The sequence below is a fragment of the Boleophthalmus pectinirostris genome, unplaced genomic scaffold (assembly GCF_026225935.1).
Source record: "Boleophthalmus pectinirostris isolate CB_2022bp ecotype Guang Dong unplaced genomic scaffold, ASM2622593v1 HiC_scaffold_23, whole genome shotgun sequence".
In the NCBI taxonomy this organism is placed as follows: domain Eukaryota; kingdom Metazoa; phylum Chordata; class Actinopteri; order Gobiiformes; family Gobiidae; genus Boleophthalmus; species Boleophthalmus pectinirostris.
The window spans coordinates 15,444,456-15,463,159 of NW_026571207.1; the positions used below are offsets into that span (position 1 = coordinate 15,444,456).

Sequence of the window (18,704 nt, forward strand, 5' to 3'; positions counted from 1 at the left end):
ATCGGTACAGAGTCTAGAGAATGTCATAAAATTATAGACACATGAAAAGAAAGACAGAAGAAATTTATTATGCCACAACTAGAAAACAAACCCAACTTGCCATGAAGCCTTCAATATTCTTGAAAGTTCCATGTAGGCTCAGCTTGACACAACCACATCATTCCGCTCTAGGTAAAGATAGAGCTGTGAGAGATGAGGATGAGGGAGGAAGACCAGAAGACCAGACAGGCATGAGCTGGATTCATTTGGGCAGGTGACGCTGCAGGGCCAGAGGGGGCACAGCATATGTCACATATAAAACATTCAAATTATGAGAATTTCACGTTCAAAACACATAAGGCTAAAATAAAATTAAAAAAAAAAAAAGATCCACATATTGACCACTACAGAGTGCTAACTACATTTAAACAGTAAGGTAAATATGTAACGCTGCACTTTATACTGTGTTATGTGAGCAACCCCATGGAAGAACTTAGATGAGATCATTTCTTGTGTTACAGTATACTGCCCTCTAGTGGCAAACCTCAATACTAGAAATCATGTGCAACAAAATGAACCTTGGCTTGAATGAAGTAAAGCAAAGTCTCCTGTGCCCACAAGAATGAATGAACCATTTTTGGCTGATGCTTTTCCCATTACTGCCCTGACTGAACCTGGGTCTCACCTCGGAGCCATCCTGAGGCACAGTGGAGCAGGTACAAATCACCTGGGACGTGGGTAATGTGTGACCATCACTGGCTGAGCTCAATGAACAGACTTGTGTTTTCAGGGGAACTTACATTGTCTCTGATAAAAATGTTTTTTTTCTCGAGAGATTTGTGCCCCGTGTTTTAAGCAATTGATACTTTGCAGTGACATTACCCTGGAGGTGTTCTTCGTGCATCTCTGTTGGTGGGATTTTTAGATGGTTAAATTTAAGAAAACTCAAGAAAAAAAATAGATTTCAAAAGCCTGTGATCAATATGAGTTTTGATGTTTGATATGTGTGTTTGATTTTCAACAAAAAGGTGAGCGTGACTAACTGAACAACTGTTGCTATGCCAGTGCTTGTTAGGTTGTAACTATAATGTTATTTGAGAGGGATTTGTTAAAAATCTGTTAACAAATCAGCCCAACTATATCACTTCTTTCTGGTCTGATTGTGTCTGATCCACAGACAGAGCAGTGTCTTTAGTTAGCATCACATCCTCAGGGAATGTTGATGGCTGCAAAGTATGGATTATTTATTTTTGTAGAGCAACCAAATGGACACTTCAAACACTTTTAACCATCACATGGACTTACAATGTTTAATAAGTTAAAATGTTACAGTGCCCTGCTTTAAAAATCTAAATCTAAATTCATGACTATGCATATTTAAGTAGTTAACTTGTAATTCTATGATTCAGGTATAAATAGTGTATATGATACATTTAGTAGGAATAAAGGTTAGGGCTAAATGTAAAATTTTTGGATCATTTAATGACACATCATAAATCATAATAATAAACATTCTCCAGTACATTTGAAAGATTAACAATAATAATACTATTACTCCAGTACATTGTTAAAAATGCTCAAAGTTATTTTTTGAAGGATATTTCCAGATGTTTAGTCCAATTTAAAGCCAAAGAACTGTTCCATCTGTGTTTTGAGTGCCATTACAGACTCACAATCATAGACTGTATAAAAGAAGTGGAGTGTGAAGTCACCCATAGTGTTCAGTGCCACACAAATGGCTCTATGTTATGAATAGGATGTTTTTAATGGACAAAATTGCGAAAAAAAAATGTCGAGGCTCACAGCAGCAGTTACAGAGTGAGGGGCGACAAGATCCAAATGTAAGTCAATTGGAGCCAGGGTCAGAAGGAGCTGGAAGAGCCTCCTGGCGAACTTCCTATTTGGCACACGGTGGCTAGTGCGTTAGTTATGTCCATTTATATATTTGGTCTGTACTCACGATAAACAATGTTCGCCCCCTGCAGGTAGTGGGTATTAAGTCAATGATTAGACTGTTAGTCATGACTTGACTTTAAATTATTTTAGGGCTCATTAACAAAACCTGCACTTATATAATTTCTTAATTGACTTCAATTGTAGGGATATTGTATTCTTGTTTCCACTGTACACATTCAAACCAAAAAAGCTGCTTTTTACTACATTTATACTACAGCAGAACAGGATAAGAGCTGGGGTGGTTCAAGGCTGTCTGATCTAATTGGTCAAATTTCAGCCAAAAAGCAGGTTCACATCTGGGAAAAATATGGAGGTTTGAGGCAATTATTTTAGTATTTTGTGCCAGAGTTTAGCTTTTTAAAAATGTGTGCAAATTTGAGAAGAACAACAAGTCATATTTCAAATTAAATAATGACTGTTTTATGATGAAATGGTTTGTGATCTAAACCACAGAGAAAAACGGAAATTCTCTTTGTATTGTGTATAGATCCAAAATAGGCTTCATTACTTCTCCCAGTGCTCTTGGTTTTCCTTTTGGTTATGATAGATGTTCATTGACTTTGACTTGTGGAGAGGTGGTCTAATGAATGGTTTAGTGTAGAGCAAATGGAAGGGAAATTATGATGTTTTTCAGCGACAGATCTGACATTTTGCTCCAAAAACATGCTGATCTTAAGACTTTGTGACAGGCTTTAATCAGACCACACTCTCCCATCCACCTCAGTGCCTCAGAAGGCATTTTATTTTAATATATCTGAATTTTTAAAAAATGTGTGTTTTTCTCCTTTGAAGTTAGACTCTGACATTAATTGGGGTGTTGCATAAAATGGTAATCAATCAGTTTTAGCTTTCCTTTGAAAGTCAAGAGATTCTGGTTTTGGATGTCATTCTTCTTTTTGTTTTTTTTTAAAATGAAAAGAATAATCTGTTGTAATAGTTGCTGAAATGAAGTGCTCACAGTTTTACTGCCTGAGCCATATTTGGAAATCCAAGCACAATGATAACTCTACCAACCAAAGAGCCAATCAGGAGTGTGCATATTGAAGGTAATACATACTTAGCAATGCTGACAAACTAACGCTAGCAGACGCAATCTCTCAGAAAGAAGGTGCCTGATTGGACTGTTATTAATGTTATCAATTAAATATAACTTTCAGACAAAATGATTAAATAAAAACACGCTCATATAGAGTTGGTTAATACATTTTAAGACTAAACTGTCCTTTTAAACATCCAGCTCCACCTACAATCTACGGGACAAAGACTAAAAGTTTCAGCTTTAACTATATGTACTCTTTGTTTTCACTTCAGTTCAAATACTCAATAACAACTTTTGGATCATGAACAATACCTGTACTATACCTGTACTTGTCACTGTGCACACACAGGTCCCACTTGTTTACTACCTGTGCTTGTACTTGTATTCGTGTCTGTTGGACCACCACCTGTGTCGGTATTTGAACTTATACACAGTTCTGTGTAGTACTTGTACTTGTGGAGACAGTAACACTCCACAGATGATGGAGTCCACACTGAGGTCTGGAGACCTGATCCAGGCCTCCTAGAGCCTGCTGGGCTCAGGGGTGTACAGAGACATCACCCTCTGCCTTAGGCTCACACCAATCAGACGGTGGTGCTCAAAAAAGACCCAAATGCCCTGGAAGCATGTTTTCGATAGGTCGGTCCTCACATTACAATAATGTTTCATATTTAGTCTGTTTTCACATCTACTCTATCTATGAGGACACACTCATATGGCCAGTACAAATCTGCTCACTCATAATCAGATCACTCATAATCAGATAACCCAGTGAACAGATCAGATTTTTGGTGTGTGTTTACAGCACAAAATCAACACAAACACCTGGTGACTGTGGTTAATGGGACATAAGACATCTCCTTTAATTGAACTTAGTGAATGGCTGATATTTTGTCCCCACAGCCGAAGAAGCTCCAGGCCCTGTCTGCACACTGCTCACACTACGTCCACATGGTGTGCTGGCTCTGCTCCAGAGTCTTCTGGATGATTCTGTCATGAATTTGAGAAGCTGAACATCAACCTGGCCCAGTTTCTCACCTAGAGGCCCTTTAAGACTCTGAGGCTCAGAGAGATCTGACCAATCATCTGCCAGGTACTGACACATGCCCCTGAACCACACTTTGACAATATAATATTGAATGTTATCATCAATGATATTGTACTAACTTGTGTTGTGTGTAACATGTGTTTGCAGATGGCCCAAGCTCTCCTCTTCCTTCAGCATGTAGGCATTATGCACTGTGACGTGAAACCAGAGAACATCATGATGGTGTATCATGTGGATCAGCTGCTGTCATCAAACTCATCGACTTTGGCCTGGCGTGTTCAGTGAGAGAGACCGAGCAGAGAGATGACAGCCAGACAGGTATGACAGTACCTGGTACTGTGCTACTTTACTCAAGTACTTATACAACTACACACAGTGTAGTTTAACATACCTCTATGGTACAAGACTGTTACTACACAAAGAATGTACTTTGGTATTCAAATACATGTACAGATTAGTAAAGTGGCCACACACAGAGTCAGAAGAAGTCCTATAATGTAGTAGAGGTGTGATCTCACTATAATTAAATATTTTAGGCTAATCATGAAAAATCATTTGTGAGTATGGGTGAATTATATTTTACTTACCTTTTCCATATAGACTATAACACACATGCACCCCCACACATACAGTTCTCTGCTGTGCAAGTTTTACAAGAGTAGTTTGGAGAGTAGTAGAGATGGCTTTCACTGCTTAGTACATTAGTTCACTTAGAGCCTTGGGTGTGTATAACTTCACATTAATTAGTAGTAGCCTTCACAGGAGACCATGAGAGGCCTGACAGCCTTAATTAAGACCACACAAGATCGAAACATGCATTTAGTTTGAAGTTGCAAAGACTACACAGGATTTGTTAATAGAACATGAGGAGAAATCTATGCAATAAAAAGTCTGAGATATGTTGACAGAATGTATGTTTAAGATGGTGAAATGTAGCGTCAGTTCTTATAGGTTTTTTGTGTGTGACCTCCAAATGGTCTGGACAAGAAGAGCCACGGGCGGCAGCCATTTCAACACAAACTGCAACCACCAAGCAAAATCTCTTTGGGTCCACATAACAAGCGTTTTAGTATTGCACACCAGCAGTATTTCTCTACAGCATATAAATGAGATTACATGAGTCAAAAATGTATGGAAGAAAGGGAGCGAAATGGGATTCTAATACGACATAGCTCTCAGTAAGGTGCAGTCCTGGGATGAAGTGAATAGAAAATATAGCTGTAAATGATTGACAGCATGTCTGCCTGTTCAATTTGATTAACATTTTCAACTTTTATTTCACAGGTTCAGTTTGCCACCACACTTGTACACAAGCTGCTGATCCTGGTCCAAATTTAGAAAATCAAAAAAAAAAAAAAAAAAAGTTTTCATTTTTAAAAGGGCACTTTCCACATAGTGCATTTAATTTACCTCAGTGGAGACAAGCAGCTGACTTCACTGGGTAAAGTTACAGGTCAGTATGGTAGAGCAGCACTGTGAATGAGGGGTTAGTTCTTTCAAATCACAGCAAAAAGATTCCAGATTTCATCCCCGGGCCAGTTGGGCCTTTCTGTGTGCAGTTTGCATGTTTCTCCCTTTGGATAGGTTTCCTCCAGCTAAGGTAGTTCTGATGAAGCTTAGCAACAAGCTCTGAAGGCCAGTCCCTGGGAGCATCACTGCACTTTTGTTTTTAGGGTGTTTCTTTATTTTACATTGTCTAACAACCTGTGATAAGATTTATTTACATTATAGTTAGATTGTAGTCAACTTTTTTGATCCAATAACATGAAAGTTTAGTTTTTTGTGTGTTTTTTGTCCCATGGGTGAATTTTCACAATCCATACATGACAAGTTCAAATATGCATAGTTTTGTAAGAGCTCTTAAGGCTTGGACCTTCAGTCTCCTGTCTTGTTGTATTCACATTGAGATGCAGACAAAGTTGCTGACATGAAACTGTCTTCATGCATTTATGGATACATGGGGCTCTACATCAGTGTTATGTGTGGCTCTAGATATTGGACAGGACCAGACTATAATGAGTTTACAAGGGATTTTAATGGCCGCCTTCATTCAGCAGAGACCCTTCCTCATTCACTATGAGACAAGGACAGATGGAGCCTCTCTCTGCTCAGGCTTCCACCAATCTGTCTGTGTTTGATTGTGTTTTACTGTGGGCTGCGGGACGCTTCATGTGAGTTGTATGTGCCATGCACTAATGTTATATTCACATTTCTTGCTTAATTTAACTTTTGTTTATTCTAAACCTCAATGTTTAATGAATTAATTCATCCAAAAATTGGCTTCATGATCAGAAGCATGTTTAAAAGGGAATTAAATCTACACAAATGCATCATGTGTTTTGCAAAGTAATGCTTAAAACCCTCATCTTTGATGTTTACATTACTGACAACAGTGGGAATTAACAAAAAAAAAAAAAAAAAATAATAATAATAAAGCCAGTGTCCCAAGAAGAATCTCTCGATTTGGTGGGATAAATGCTCAAAAAAAGTCTGCTGATGGACTTACACGACCTACACGTCACAATCCACAAAGAATTAAACAAAGTGATTTCTGAGGCTAACAGCAAGACAAAGTTGTGAAAAGGATTAATGAAACAAGCATGGAAGAAGCTATACTCAACTCCAGGTATGTTTTTGATGATTCAGTGCTGAAGTTAAGACCTGGTTGAAAGCTCAGAAAAGTCTTTTAAAGGTGTCCTTTTATATTAGTACTTTAATATTCTTCAAATGCAGCCCTTTTGCAATTAACTATAGGCCCTTTTCACAGAGCTGCTTGGCTAATTCAGGTTCTTTCAAAAATTTCTATTCTCACCTACTTATTCATTCTCTGTGGGGAATTAGCTGAGTCTCGCTAAAATAAATCAATACCAAAATATCAGGCAGCAAACAGCAAGGAGGAAACTTAGGTGTTTATAAAAGAAGGTATTTGTGTCTTAAAACTAATCCTGAAATAAAAATGGATAGTTGAAGTTAGAATAGTGTTACAATCTATATCATCTTGCATTCAAACACAATCGAAGTGCCATTAGATGTATTTTTATAAGGTTTTCTATATTCTATTTTGAGATTTAGATTAGATTAGAATGAGTGGTGGAAGATGAACTTAATTTTGTTACTTATGTAAAAGTACAGTACAGAGCAAGTAAAGCAACACAAAAAAAAAAAAAAAAATTGTAGTTTTTTTTTAATTTTTTTATTATTATTTTTAATACAGTTCATGTTTGGTTCAGCACAGCAAACACTGAAACTGATAGTTGTCCTTGTTTGAATAGTTTCCTTGTTATTTGAATATTTTGTTTGCTCAAACTATGAACTTGTTAAAAATAAACCCCTCAGCCTTTTCAGAAGGTCTCAAAGTATTAAAAAAAAAAAAAAAAAAAAGTCCTGTTCCAAAACGTAGTGGGGTAGAAAGTACAGATACCCTCTCTCAAATATAGTGAAGTAAAAGTAAAACATTATCAACCTTAAAATGTACTCAAGTAAACAGATACCTAAAATGTATACTTAAGTCCAGAACTTCATTACCTTCCACCACTGATTAGCCTTAGCTTTGAGACACAAATACCTACTTTTTGTGAACCCATTGCAACCATGGAATATATTTTAGAATCTTATTAAACCAGCCTAATCAACACTGTTTTCTACCATCTGTTTTAAGCAAGTACCAGTCTGATTCTTGAGGTTATTGGTACAAACTCCTCTGCATTAACATTCAACTCAAACAATTCCATGGCAAAATGATTACAGAATTTCCCAGTCGTTCTGTCAGCTCAGTGCCTAAGCTGTACCTTGTTTACCAGCGCTACCTCCTGCCATGACTTCAAATGAACTGTGCTGTTGCTTCTATGTGAACAGAATCTTTATCTCTCACCCGTTTCACCTGCCCCCTATCTCCACTCACTGCTCTGCACTTGCCATTATTCCAAAATGTTATACATGTAGCATTAAAAAATGTCAGACAGCCAACAATAAAAACCTGTACATGAAAATCCACTGCTTGGTACTGTTGTAGTTGTTTTGTTAAATTTACCTGAACCTTTATTTTATTTTAAGTTGTTTTTGGTCCATATTGTGGTTTGTGTTATAGTTTATTATTATCAAAAAGCATCATCATCTTTTTCTTCTGAAAAGTTACATAGTGCACCTTTAAAGCCAGAGATCGCAAGTTCTATTTCAGGAGTATTTCAAGTTTTTCAAATTGGCTGCATTTATTGCACTGAAAAAAAATTAAATAAAAAAAAAAAAAAACAGGTGAGCGGGCCACAAAGCTCAAACTCTCCACAGGCCTGACTGTTTGGGGCCTTTTCCTGCTTGTTTCAGTGGAAATGTTATTCCTTTGGCTATAATCTAAAACAGTATGGGATATGGCATAACTATCTCCATGGAGTATGTTTTGAAGTATAGCTTTAACTTTCTATTTCCATCTGCAGGTGACATGCCATCTCCTGAAAGTTACACACTGTAGCATTAAGATGCTAATCATTTTATAATCAATATTGTTTTCTATCTGTTTTAAAGAGTACATAAAGTGCTATTTTCTGATCTATGTTATTATATTGTTTCTTCATCAAAAACATACCTGGAGTTGTGTTTTGTTTCATTCACACATGTTGACCCTGCATATTAAGGCTGATTTCTTTTCTTAGTGAAAACACTCAGTTTCACCTTTTGATGTCATGTAATAATACAGGACATACTCCACTATGTTTTTAAACTCCATCCACCTTCACTAAAATCATTTGGATAATTTCAGCCCTGGAACTGGCCAACTCTACTTAATAAAACGTAAAAGGTAGCTCTTAACTTGAAAACTACCACTTCATGACATCACGAGGTGGAACAGAGCATTTTGACCTTATATAGACAGACAAATAATAAAGTGTTACTCAAACATATGAGAATGAAAGAAAACACAACTCCAGGCATGTTTTGATGAGGTAGCAACATTATAACATGGCTTAAAGCTCAGAAGAGTCCATTTTGTGTAATACGGGACATTTAAGCAAGTAGCAATCTGATTCTTGAGGCGATCGGTATAAACTCCTCTGCATTAACATTCCACTCAGACAATTCCATGGCAAAATGATTACAGAATTTCCCAGTCGTTCTGTCAGCTCAGTGCCTAAGCTGTACCTTGTTTACCAGCGCTACCTCCTGCCATGACTTCAAATTGACTGTGTTGTTGCTTCTATGTGAACAGAATCCTTATCTCTCACCCGTGCTGTGGTGGAATGCATGAATACCAATGGCTGTTTTCATGTGTGCTGCTGGAGTCTGGAGTCTTGTTTGCCTGTCTCTGTGCCGTCTATAGCGCAATTCACAGTCAAACATCAAACTCTGTGATCTACTCCTCTTCAGTCTCAGCATCAGCCCGTCCTCTCCACATCTGAACGTGTCACCTTCCATCTGTCACCGTTCACACTCACAATTTCAGTCTCAGGTGTTCCAAAAGAAATGGGTAAAGTTCACCTTCAGTTGCGTTTTTTGATCCTGTATTGGTTAGTTAAAATGGTAATCAGGGACACACGATACGATACTGGTATCAAATATCAGCGCAGACCCATGAAAATTTGCAAGATCGAGTATCGGCTCCAAAATGGTACTTAAGATATTCTGGCTGGGGCTATGAACTGATGTAATAAGACTATTTGCTGATCATAGTTAGTCCAGAAAGTCTCATAATATTTGACCTTTGAATATAGAAAGTTGTTCTTTAGTTACTTGAGAGGTAAATAAGAGCTACACAACACATTTTGCCCTAATATTTCTTGTTTTTAGGAAAATAGTTCAGTGAGTCTGAAGGCATCTCCTTAGATCTCCTGAGTTGACTAGAGGGGCTCTGCATGTGCTCCAAAACTGTGGCTCTGTGCCCTTGTGTCCATTCTAAACGTCTTTGGTGGTGCACAGGAAGAGGTAGCAGACAACTGGTTACGCTTTATATGTTGTGTTTACACACACACACTTGTTATTTAATAGTAACAACAACGAGGATGGGATTCAAACCCACACGTGCAGAGCACAATGGACTAGCAGTCCATTGCCTTAACCACTCGGCCACCTCGTCCACTTTTTCAGCAATCGTAATAGAAACTGCTGTCTCACAGGATGTCACATTGCCCCTGAAAGGAATTATAGGCTGCCCACAGCTTTTACAGTGCTCGTTTTGTCCGAAACCTGAAAAAGCACATCCTTCGAGCCGGTTTTGAACCAGCGACCTAAGGATTTCAATTTTCCTCTCTACAGTCCTCCGCTCTACCAACTGAGCTATCAAAGGTGCAAGCACAGTGTTGCCAAGTTTGACTGTAGCAGATTTGGGTCAGTCTGTCTTAATCGCTATGTGTGTAAAATTCCTCAGTCGTCCATGTAGACTCCGTGGCAAAAGGAGAAATTCAATTTCTCAACTGGACAGAAGTTTACTTGGTCGAATACGTTTTGCAGCTCATCCAAGCTGCTTTTTCAGTTCTGGTCAAAATGTTGGTGGAATCTTCCTTATATCTGCCTGAAGGAATGAGCTAACTACAATGAAACTACTCTGAAACTGACACACCTACTTGTTTACAGTTTCTGTTAGTTAGGCCTACTGAATTGCACTGAGTGTGGGGTCTTCTTAGCGTAATCATACAGGGCCATAATGGAGCTTTCACACCCCTGGACCTGACTGGGTGGGGTTCGGACACAAATACCTTTCAGACCTTTCGGTCTCAGATTCGATCACTGCTCTGTCGGACGAGGGCCGGTCTATCCTCCAGTCCTCACACAGCAGTACGCTGAAGCTGGGAGGTCCTTGTAGGGAGACTTGCCATTTAGCAGTCCATCACCTTAACCACTCGGTCACCTCATCCACTTTTCAAGAACTTGTAATAAAAACTGCCGTCTCACAGGATGTTACATTACCCCCGAAAGGAATTATCCCTTTGCCCACTGATTTTACAGTGCTCTTTTTGTCCGAAACCTGAAAAAAGCATGTCCTTCGAGCCGGATTTGAACCAGCGACCTAAGGATTTCAATGTCTCACTCTACAGTCCTCCGCTCTACCAACTGAGCTATCGAAGGTGAGAGGACTGTGCACTGTTGCCAAGTCTGACTCAAGCAAAGAGGCAAATTCAGTTGAGTTCACCGGGCAGTCTGAGGCCTGACAAATGTGAATGTTGTATTCTTTTTCAAGAAATATAAATATCGTCTTGGGAAACCCACAAGGGGTATCTGAATTTGAACCAGAGACCTCTTGATCTGCAGTCAAATGCTCTACCACTGAGCTATACTCCCAGCGACAGGGTCTGTCAGTTTGGCATTGGACTGAAACGATGAATCGCGTGTTCAGTTGGCAATTGATTGGGAAGAGGCGTTTATGCCACACTGGTACAGGACAGGAAATTAAGCTGAAGAGCGAGTGGGTTCGAAGCCGAAGTCCGACGGGTCAGGTTCAAACAAATATTTAGTACTTGTGTTCGGACTCAAATATCTTAATGCCTATCGGTCTGACGAGGGCCGGTCTTCGATGATAGTTTATAGTCACCTGCACTGGTGTCTGTTGATATCAAATACTGACAGATACTTAAAGCCATGGTATCAGAATCAATATTGGAACTGAAAAAGCTGGATCAGTGCATCTTAATACATATTATCTACCAATAAAACATAAAATGCAAAAATAAAAAGGTCCTATATTACATAAAATTGATTCCTGTAAGCTTTCAGTCATGTTATAATGTTGATACCTCATCAAAAAGATACCTGGAGTTGTGTTTTGTTTCATTCTAACATGTTTCAGTCGTCCTTCATTATTAGATTGTCTACATCTCCAAAGCTCAAAATGCTCTGTTCCACTTTGTGATGTCATGTAGCAGTAGTTTTCAAGTTAACAGCTACATGACTTCACAAGGATCTCTACTTTTACTTCAGTAGAGTCACATGATTCCAGTGAAGATGGAGTTTAGAAACACAGTGTAGCACTTCCTGTATTATCACATGACATCACAAGGTGGAACAGAGTGTTTTCAGTCTGAGAGAAGAGTAGAGCCAAAATATGCAGGATTTGTGTGTTAAATGTGTAAATTAAACAAAACACAACTCCAGGTATGTTTGTGAAGAGGAAACAACATTATAACATAAATCAGAAAAGAACGTAAAGCCTTTAAAGCCACAGTAAATAGGCTAGAATTAAATAATTGCTGTTACTCTGAATGGGCTTGCTTCTCCACAGACCTGACTCTTATTTTTGGCTTGGAAGAGGGCTTTCTCCTGCTTGTTTCCATGGAAATGTTGTTCCTTTGGTATTTCACAATAGGGCATGAAAAGTATGGTTTCAATGTCAGTCAAAACGTGTTCCCTTTCAGAACTAGGATCAAGAAAAATGTATTACTAAAATTATTATTGTATTATTATTTGTGTAAATGTTTTATTGTGTGTTCCACTGGATAAGAACATATGAACACTACAAAATTCTGCCTCGTCTTTTTTCACTGTTGCCATATAAAGGCAGTATATTATGATAAACCATCTGTTTCCTCATGGGCCATAGCCTTTAATGGAAAGTCTGACATGAAACTCCTCATCTATGAAATCTGTATCATTACGTGAATTTAGAACTCTGGAACAAAGAGATATTGGCAAGAGGAGGGTGTAAATCTGGCAGGTCTCCAGATTTCCTCATCATTAGCATACTCATAAATATAGTTTGGCTGGTTCATGTATATTTGGTTAAAAAATGTATTACTGTGTACTGTGAGAATGAAGAACGTTTTGGTGTTAACTTTGTCTTCTTTTTTCATCTGCAGGTGACATGCCACCTCCAGAAAGTCAAATACTCTACCTTTAAGATGATTTATTTATTTGATACAGATAGTGCATATTAATAAACATCTGTAATTACAGTGTAAATATGCCTGATTATAGCAAAAAAAAGATAGTTTCCTGTCTGTCTGTCTGATCTGTTGTCCCTGGGCAGGTGACACAGTGATAAGTACAAAATACAATTACATAAGACCATCATCGTTTTATATCATTTTACAAATCATTTTATATTCCCTTATTGTTTCAGCCTATTTTTCCTAAAAGGCCCAAGATAACTCACAATTCAGAATGAATGTTTCTGAATCCTTTGGAGCACAGACAAGTGGCTGGACAGGCTCTGGAGTTGTGGGCTCTGCTGTCCTTTGTATTTTGTACTCTAATATTAAGTGGGAACAAGCTCTACACAGAGGAAAGTCAGATTTCAAATTTTGCCTACATTTTTGGGATGAATATATGAATAGGTATAGGAGGTGTCCCTGAGGATGACAATTCCCATGGCAAAGCTGAAACATATTAGCCCAGCTGGCATCACCTGGTGCCTCCGCTCAATTTCATTTATCTTCAGCAGCTAGGTCAGGAATTTGAATACACTAAATGGTTTGCAAGAACCCCGGAAGATGTAGACCGCACACTGGGCAATCAGCGAAGCATTGTGAAGCCATGACGTCAAACTCAAGTGCCCGTCTGAGTCCCTTTTGTGGTACAACACAACAGTAAACAAAGCGGTAGAGATGGATGTAGACGATACAAACTTTACACTTTTTATTGCACCTTTAATTCGCAAGTTCATCTCGCAGAAACAACAATGATTGTTGACAGACACATTGCTCTCTGCTTTGTTTACTGTTGTGCCAGCAATTATTTTGACACCTGCACATTACATATGTCACAAACAAATAGCAGCAGTTGGTTAAATTAAAAAAAAAAAGTACCTGCCTACCATCGAGCGAACAAATCCTAATGCTGCAAGGTCAGACGGTTTCCACAAAGTGAAACCAGCTGATGAATCAGGTTAGAAGCATATCTCACTAAACATGAGATGTAGGGCCTTGTAATTAAGCAAAAAATAAAAAATAAAATAAAATAAATAGGGTTTAGAGTAACAGACTCTTGAATGGTTGAGTCAACTGAAGACAAGTGGGTTACAGATTTCCGCTAATGTTTTATATGTCCATGAGATTGAGTTTTCCCTTTTATCAGAAGCTGGACAAACTGAATTTTATTTTTTAAAAGTACAAGGGCCCTTATCACCTCCCTCAGATAATGAACACGATAAATAACCAACTATTGACAACTCTATAAATATGCATACCTCCTTGACTATGATCTTGCAGAGAAAAGTTAATATCTCCTTTGCAAGTAGAAGCAATGACTCTCGGTCCCATTTTAAGCCCGTTATGAAACTCAGAGGCCATCCCTTTAAATTGTGTCTGCTTTATGATACAGAACCAGATGTACATTATGCGCGAAGGGGAAATTAAGGCAGTAAAGATGTTTAAAAGCTAATTAACATTGTGAATGAACTCATCAACTCCTCAGCAGCAGATCCCATGAGTTTCTGTATTAGATGGAAGGACATAGCTGATAACTTTTATAACTCCATAGACTATTTCAATTCAATTTATTTTTGTATAACCCCAAATCACAACAGCAGTTGCCTCACAGGGCTTGACAAACTTGTTGACAGAAAGTTAGGAAATCAAACAGTCATTGATTAACCAACATGCGCAGGAAACAAGCAAATGAATAACTGTCCTAGAGAGCGCCCCCTGTCTTTAGACTCCTACCATGGACAAACAGACGGTAGATGTGAATAGGACCATTTGAAAACTAAGCACATAGGATGATGCCATTGAAAAATACTTAATGTTTTGCTGTCACTGAGAATCGAGGTATGAGAAGCATTTTGAAACAGATTTGTTCAACAGGGGGTGAAAAACACAATTAAAGTACCTGTATGCATTTTTTCTCCGTGTATTTCAGCAAATCTTGTCTTGCTTCAGTACAGATATATTATACAAGCAGCTCTTGAGGTCAAAATACAGGATGTCTGCTGATAATTAAAAGTGTTTCATTGTCAGATAATCAGAAGTGTACATTAGCATGCTAGTTGTTGGTGTTTCCATCATGGAAAACTGCTCTGGAATCTGAAAGTTGTGAAAAGTGCTTAGAAAATCATTGTGGTGAATAATTAGGATGATTGGAATGTATAAAGTAAGTGAGGCATGGTGGAAGAAGTACTCAGTTATGTTGCTTCAGTAAAAGTACAAATACTAAAGCAGAAAATACTCAAACAAAAATAAAAGTATCACATGACAAAATTTACTCAAGTAAAAGTATTAAAGTATCTTAAAGAGTGTAAGTATTTCGCACATATTTCGAGATATAATAAAGCTTCAAATGTCAACTGTTGTTCAAAATATGAACATGCAAAAAATAAACCCCACTGCCTTTTCAGCAGGTTTCACTCAATAATAATAAATAAATAAATAAATAATGTTTACAGTTCAGTCCAGTTTATAAATTAAGTAGAAAGTATAGATGTCTGCTCTCAAATGTAAAAGTAAAAAGGATACTCTTTAAAAGGACAGTTCAGAATTTTGGACATAGGGCCTCATTTCCTAGTGAGCCAGAGTGTTGGAGACACGTGGAGACACTTTTTAAAATATTCCATGCGGTCCTTGTATTTGCAGAGGTCGCTAGTGCTAGGCTAGTGCATATTAATGGTTAATAGGCCAAAGCAGCCGAAGCAAATCTATTATTACACCAGACTCTTGATGTAAATGTCTGTGTTGACAGAATAATGTTTGAAATAAATGTAACCTTGCATTGTTGAGGGACTATTTTCTCATATATCAGTCCGCTACTGCCAAGCTTTCTATCAGGAAGTACAAATTGCTGCTGCTGCTCAGACATAAATCCTTCAAATGTAAGGTTGGTTTAACTTCTAAAATTACTCATTCGGCACAGACATTCACATTGACATCATGTTATAATTGTTTTGCCTTGGGTGCTTTGTGGAGTGAGTAAAACAGATATTTGTATTTTTATTTGTATTTGCAGTCCTCTGCAAATACAAGGACTGAATGGAAAATTTTAAAAAGTGTCTCCACTCGTCTCCAACACTCTGACTAACTAGGAAATGAGGTCCAATGTCCAAAATTCCAAACTGTCCCTTTAAAATCTGCTCAAGTAAAGTGCAGATGCCTAAAATGTATACTTTAGTACAGTACTATAGTAGTTTTACTTTGTTACGTTCCATCACTGAAGTTAAGTAGTTCTATTTTTCATGTTTTTAAGACAGTAAAAAAGGTACAGTGCATTTTAGACTAAGTATTAAAAGAAATCGCAAATACACACCCTTGTAAAAGCATGCAATTAAATAAGTGCAATTATATGTGTGCAAGTAATAGGCAAACCATAGAGAGTTTCAACTAATATATTAACTTTAAGCCCAATTAATTTTAATGATCTCTCAGAGGAATAATACTGCTAAACACAGCAAGATTTTAGACTCATTTTCGGCTTTTTTGTTATTATACTAACTTTATAAACACATATAAAAATCTAAGGACACATGTGAACACACATATTAAAATATGTGGACTGAGATAGGTAAAGATGATTGAAAACATGGATTCTGTGAGTAATGATTTTCAGTTTGTATCCGTTTGAACCCGCTTTGTATTTCTACAGTTCATCCAATCAGACTGCAGTCATCACTCACATCTGAACCATGACAGAGCTGGATATGACAGGCGAGGTTACACATATGATGGATGGACCAGATACAGTGGACATAGCAAAATAAATGTTCCATGGGATATGAACCATCTGTCTTACAGTGTCCATTATTCACTCTTTGAACAAGGACAGAAAGAGACTGCAATAAGAAGCAGGGTTGGGTAAATATCTAAAAAATACTCTATGCTAGAAATAAAATGTACCTCAGATGTTTAAAGGTCCTATTTTACACAAATTGGACTCTTGAGAGCTTTAAGTCATCAAAAACAAACCCGGAGTTGTGTTTTGTTTCGTTCACACATTTCTGAGTGACGCTGTTTTATTAGTCTGTCTTCATCTCCAAAGCTCAAAATGCTCTCTTCCACCTTGTGATGTCATGTCAGACAAACAAATCAAAACATAAATTATAATCATAAAATTAAAAAGAGAGAGAGATTCAATGAGAGAGAAGACTGCGGAATGAAAAATAAAAACCTTTCAGCTAAGCAGGACTGTTTTGAGCCTAGATTTAAACAGTCAAAGTAGAAGCCTGTCTCACATCTTCAGAAAAACTGTTCCTGGTTTTAGTTCAGTAGACTTTGGTAATTCCAGGGCTGAAATTATTCAAATGATTCTAGTGAAGGTGTACGTAGTTTAAAAACATAATGGAGCACTTCCTGTACTGTCTGTTTGAGAGGAGCTCATCTTAAAAATGCAGGGTTTGTGTGTTAAACATGTGAATGAAACAAAACACAAGTCCAGGTACGTTTTTCTCATTTTACAGTCTGGAATTTTGGACGTAGGACCTAATTTCCATACACCCACTGCTCTTTACTTACTTTGTTCTCTAACTTTATTTTCCTAATCAGTGATAGGCGTAGGATTTGGCAGCATCACTTGATTATTTTGGCACAAAAAAAAAAAAAAGTGCTACTCCCTATCCATTGGAGGTGGTTTCACAGCTCTTTATTGTGATGACATTTACGGCAATGTCAGCTCCCACTGGGCACTGCAGTTGTTTCTTTTATTCAGCTGTTTTAGATCAATAATGTGATTTAAAATGTGCAAATTACAACAATGATCCATGGGTGTTGTAGATTATAAAGTTAAACAATAGGCAGGCTCAAGCACAAGGCCTGTATGTGTTTTGAATGCTGTTAATAGTTTCAAATAACATAAAAAAATCTGTAAAATCTGAAAAGTGTAAAATACTAAACAATAAGTGTAATTGTAACAGCTTTCCTCATCCCTCATTGACTTCTCCTCTTGTGTATCAGCAATAGTTGTATCTGGCTGGTCTATTCCCTCTTGTGGTTCATTGGCCCTTCCACTCTGCAGCACAGTCCTCCTCTCACATTCTGTGTGAGTCATCCATCACAAACTTCTGCTGTTTCCAGTTTTCATGCAGCTCTTACAGGAGGGAGAGAAATAGCAGGATCACGGTAAAATCACAGCCACACTTTGTCTCCAGAGACGGACTGAGAACGCTTGTTGTCACGGTCCATAAATCCGTCTGACACCTCCTCCGTGTTTCTCAAAGGTAGTGAGCTTTGCAGCACATGGTCTCCAATGATTCCTTTAACTGTTTGAATAAATAAAAGGGTCTGAACCTGATTTTAATTTTGTCTGGTTGAGATAAATGAGCTTTATATTATGCAGTGTTTATACTGACTAAAGAAAACATATTACGGTATTTCCTGATCTATGTTAAAATTTAGTTTCCTCATTACAAACATACCTGGAGTTGTTTTGTTTCATTCATTCATGTTTAACACGGACCCTGCAAATTCTTCTCTCAAACAGAAAACAGTCTGTTCTACCTTGTGATGTCACTTGGTAATAAGGCAAGTGTGTCACTGTGTTTGCAAATTCCCACCACCTTCACTAGAATCATCTAGATGATTTCAGCCCTGGTATTGCCCATCTCTACTCAGTTAAAGATAAAAGGTACCTGCTAACTTGAAAATTACCACTACATGACATCCCATGGTGGAACAGAGCATTCGGAGTTTTGGAGATGTAGACAGACTAATAATAAAAGCTTACACACCTGTGTGAATGAAACGTAACACAGCTTCAGGTATGTTTTTGAGGAGGTAACAACTTTCTAACATGGCTGAAAGCTCACAAGAGTTCATTTTGTGTAATTTAAGACCTTTAAATCTG

At 37.7% G+C, this 18,704-nt stretch overlaps 4 non-coding genes across 4 annotated transcripts; all 4 read right to left on the minus strand.

The window, feature by feature from the left end:
* Positions 1–10,004: 10,004 nt before the first annotated feature.
* Positions 10,005–10,086, minus strand: trnas-gcu (transfer RNA serine (anticodon GCU)). Its single transcript has one exon. It is a non-coding gene; the product is annotated as a tRNA-Ser (tRNA).
* Positions 10,087–10,209: 123 nt separating this feature from the next.
* trnay-gua (transfer RNA tyrosine (anticodon GUA)) lies at positions 10,210–10,296 on the minus strand. Its single transcript is given in 2 exon segments — positions 10,210–10,245; positions 10,260–10,296. It is a non-coding gene; the product is annotated as a tRNA-Tyr (tRNA).
* A 692-nt stretch (positions 10,297–10,988) lies between these two features.
* trnay-gua (transfer RNA tyrosine (anticodon GUA)) lies at positions 10,989–11,075 on the minus strand. Its single transcript is given in 2 exon segments — positions 10,989–11,024; positions 11,039–11,075. It is a non-coding gene; the product is annotated as a tRNA-Tyr (tRNA).
* Positions 11,076–11,216: 141 nt separating this feature from the next.
* On the minus strand, positions 11,217–11,288 carry trnac-gca (transfer RNA cysteine (anticodon GCA)). Its single transcript has one exon. It is a non-coding gene; the product is annotated as a tRNA-Cys (tRNA).
* Positions 11,289–18,704: the final 7,416 nt, after the last annotated feature.